The following is a 4,694-nucleotide window of genomic DNA, read 5'->3' on the forward strand; positions in this document are numbered from 1 at the left end:
GTCCTACAGACACCTCAAAAATCCTGCAAAAATCCTTTCCAGAAGAGCAGGAACCTTAATTACTGCAGAGTAATGTCTCCATATTAATGTCTGTGGATAAAGATTGGGAGTCAGAAAAGGTCCTGTAGGAGTAAAATGAGGGAGCACAATCCTTATCTCCATATAGTGTATTTAATAGATAAATATATATAAGTAGATATGAGCTAGAGAGATGATAAATAGAAAGATAATAGATAGAAAGATAGATAATAGATGGATAGATAGATAATAGATGGATAGATAGATAGATAATAGATGGATAGATAGATAGATAGATAATAGATGGATAGATAGATATATGATAGATAATGGATAGATAGATAATAGATGGATAGATAGATAGATGATAGATGGATAGATAGATAGATGATAGATGGATAGATAGATAGATAGATAGATATATGATAGATAATAGATAGATGATAGATAGATAATAGATAGATAGAGAGATAATAGATAGATAATAGATAGATAGATAGATGATAGATAATAGATAGATGATAGATAGATAATAGATAGATAGAGAGATAGATAATAGATGGATAGATAGATAATAGATGGATAGATAATAGATAGATAGATAGATAATAGATGGATAGATAATAGATAGATAGATAGATAATAGATGGATAGATAGATAGATAATAGATGGATAGATAGATAGATAGATAATAGATGGATAGATAGATAGATAGATAGATAGTAGATGGATAGATAGATAGATAGATAGTAGATGGATAGATAGATGATAGATAATAGATAGATGATAGATAGATAATAGATAGATAGAGAGATAATAGATAGATAATAGATAGATAGATAGATGATAGATAATAGATAGATGATAGATAGATAATAGATAGATAGAGAGATAGATAATAGATGGATAGATAGATAATAGATGGATAGATAATAGATAGAAAGATAGATAATAGATGGATAGATAATAGATAGATAGATAGATAATAGATGGATAGATAGATAGATAATAGATGGATAGATAGATAGATAGATAATAGATGGATAGATAGATAGATAGATAGATAGTAGATGGATAGATAGATAGATAGATAGTAGATGGATAGATAGATGATAGATAATAGATAGATGATAGATAGATAATAGATAGATAGAGAGATAATAGATAATAGATAGATATAGATTGATAGATAATAGATAGATGATAGATAGATAATAGATAGATAGAGAGATAGATAATAGATAGATAGATGATAGATAGATAATAGATAGATAGAGAGATAATAGATAATAGATAGATAATAGATAGATTGATAGATAATAGATAGATAGATGATAGATAATAGATAGATAGAGAGATAGATAATAGATAGAAAGATAGATAATAGATGGATAGATAGATAATAGATAGAGAGATCTTGCTGTTTGGCATATCATACAAACACCTCCACTAGAGAAATAACATGCATGCGCTCCGCTTCTCCAGCTTTCCAATCTATTCCCTTCCCCTGATCTATGATGTTGCATTGCCCCATTTTTGGGGAGTATATAAAAATGGTTTCCTTGTGATTTAATGGGCAATAAACATTCTGCGGCTAATGATTAAATGTAGCCTGTGAGGATAAATCTGCCGTTTAACATTCATGAAGATAAACACAGCAATCTCACATAGAAACTATCAATTTGGGGCCAGTAAATCAGTCAATTTTCGTGTTTAATTACACATCATCAGTGCGGTAATATTTGGGTGTATTGTGGAGTCAGGGATTTGTACTGGTAATGTTGGAAGCCCGGTAGTACGTTGTATTTGGAAAAAAAAATTACTGAGTGTTGACGAGAAAGTAGCCAATATAACTCAAGCATACGGTATATTCTGTGCACCTAGTTGACTACCCTTAAAGGGATTGTCCAGTGCTAAGATATTATTGAACTTTCCTTACAGTATAAGAGAGCATCTATAGCAGATCAAGGTAGGAGAAACAGAAATCACCACCATCACTTGCTGCCCGCATTTGCAGCCATTAAGTATATGGGTCTGGGAGTCCCTGATGAAGACATAGCGAAACGCGCGTTGGAGTGGTGTGGGGGGCAGTTGAGTGCCAGACTGGTTGGTATCTGATTCTCTTTTGTTTATACTCTTGCACTTTTGCTCTTTATTTTATTAATCATGTCTTATCAGTATTATTTCATCATGTGCACCTTAGTTATTTTTGTACGGCAATTTATTACCAATATGTGATTAGATATTTACTTATATCCCATTTACTTCTAAAAAGTTTTATTTCACTGATCACATGGTGTTTGATCATTGATTTTTGCACTTGCGCGCTTTCTATTTGTTATGTGCATTAGTATGTATTTATGTATGTTACTTATTCTGTATGTTATATTTTTTTATATGTATGAAATCGAGTCTTTGCTGATTTGTCTGCCGTTCCATGCCCCTCACATCACAAAAAAAAGTTTTAATACATTCTTGTGGACATTATTTTTGGTATAGTTGTGTATAATCATATTTTAATTATTCATAAAATTCTATATACTTTTTTAATTTAGCAGTATTTGGAATATTTTTTTCAGATTACTATTTGCTTTAGTATTCCTTATTGTATGTTATTTACTAATTTATGGTATGTCTTTTCTATGTAGGTGTTTTGCTTTTTTTTTTTTTTTTTTCTTCACTTCCATGCGTTTTCTGTTCCCCAGCTTGCCAATATCAGTATTTCGTCACTGAGTCTCCAAGGTCTGGCCTACATGTTGCCCCTTCAGCCTCACTTTGCCTGTGCTCAGAACTGATCATAACTGTAACGTCCGTCTGCGGTTCTGAGCTGCAGCCAGGCAACACCCCGAGAAACACTGATACCCTTTACCCATATACAGGGATCTGGATTTACAACAGAGCCCAGGAGGTACTGTCTGAATAGGAGCAGCGGCCAGAGCAGGACGGTCGTCAGAGTGAAGTACAAAAACGGCAGGCAATAGCAGAGTCAATTTCAGGCCAAGGTCAGAGTCAAAAACCAGGAGGGCGGCAGAGGTACAGAATCGTTAGGAAGTAGCAGAGTCAGAATATCCAGGCCAAGGTCACAAAACAGGAGAGTAGCAGAAGTACAGAATCGTCAGGCAAAAGAGGGGTCAGAAATCCAGGCTGAGGTCAGAGTCAAACAGAAATCAATCACTAAGTAACACACAGGGGAACCAAGAATATATCCGGCGGCTTGCAAGACCAGTCCCAAGGTATTTGAGGGATCAGGTCATCCCTCACAGGTTCCTGGACTGGTGATGTCATTAGGGCCGCCCCCAAGACCAGGCCAGATGGAGTTGCAGTAACCCCCTGATGACTGACAGAGGGGCGGAGCCTGCGCCCACCAGATGCCTGCGCAGGAGCCACTTCTCTGTCACCACCATAACTCACGGGCGGACCACGGCGCCTCCCAGTGGCCGAGGCAGGAACAGCCGTCCCCGAATCTGACAATGAAGTGGCGGTCTGGCGCCTCCTAGTGGCCGTGACCGGAACAGCAGGCCTTGAATCCAACGGTGACGTGACAGACCGGCGCCTCCTAGTGGCTAAAGCTGGGATCATAGGCCCTGAGTCTGACGGCGACGTAATAGAACCACGGCGCCTCCCAGTGGCCGAGGCAGGAACAGCCGTCCCCGAGTCTGACGGCAAAGTGGCGGCCCGGCGCCTCCTAGTGGCTGCGACCGGAACAGCAGGCCCCAAATCTGACGGAGACGTGACAGTACCCCCCCTTCCAAGAGGGGCCTCCGGACCCTCAAAACCTGGTTTGTCAGGGTGGAGGAGGTGAAACCTTCTAATTAGTGCTCTTGCATGGATGTCCCGCGCAGGGACCCAGGACCTCTCCTCCGGGCCGTAGCCCCTCCAGTGTACCAGATACTGTACGGACCCTCTTACAAGGCGGGAGTCAAGGACACCCTGGACTTCATACTCCAAGGACCCTCCGACCGAAATGGGAGGAGGAGGGGACGGGACAGGGTGAATTGGGGAGCGATACAACTTGAGGAGAGACTTGTGGAAGACATTGGGAAATTTGAAAGACTGAGGGAGTTTTAAACGGAAGGCCACCGGGTTAATCACCTCTATAATCTCGTATGGACCAATAAATCTGGGACCCAGTTTGGCAGACGGTACTTTAAGCTTGATGTTTTTGGTGGAGAGCCAAACCTTGTCTCCAACTCCCAGGTGCGGTCCTTTGGATCGCCGTTTGTTCGCTGCCGAGGTCTGTCTAACCCGGGCCCCTTTCAAGTTAGAGTTTACCTCAGACCAAATGGTTTTTAAACGATGTATATTTTTCTCTACCCCAGGAAGCTCCGACATTCTGGCCGAGAATGAGACAAAGCGCGGATGCAGCCCGTGGTTGCAGAAAAAGGGGGTAGACTTAATGGAGTCCTGATACTGATTGTTTAGGGCAAACTCGGCTAGTGGCAGATGTTCTGCCCAATCGGACTGGTGTTCTGAGATGTAGCAACGAAGGTATTGCTCCAGAGCCTGGTTGACACGTTCGGTTTGCCCATTGGTTTCAGGGTGGTAAGCCGAGGAAAAAGATAGCTCAATACCAATGCGTTTACAGAACGCCCTCCAGAACTTTGACACGAATTGGGTACCCCTGTCAGACACAATATTGACCGGGGCACCGTGTAAACGTACCACATGTACAATA

The sequence above is a fragment of the Dendrobates tinctorius genome, unplaced genomic scaffold (assembly GCF_039654945.1).
Source record: "Dendrobates tinctorius isolate UK_male_01 unplaced genomic scaffold, ASM3965494v1 ptg000095l, whole genome shotgun sequence".
NCBI classification, from domain to species: domain Eukaryota; kingdom Metazoa; phylum Chordata; class Amphibia; order Anura; family Dendrobatidae; genus Dendrobates; species Dendrobates tinctorius.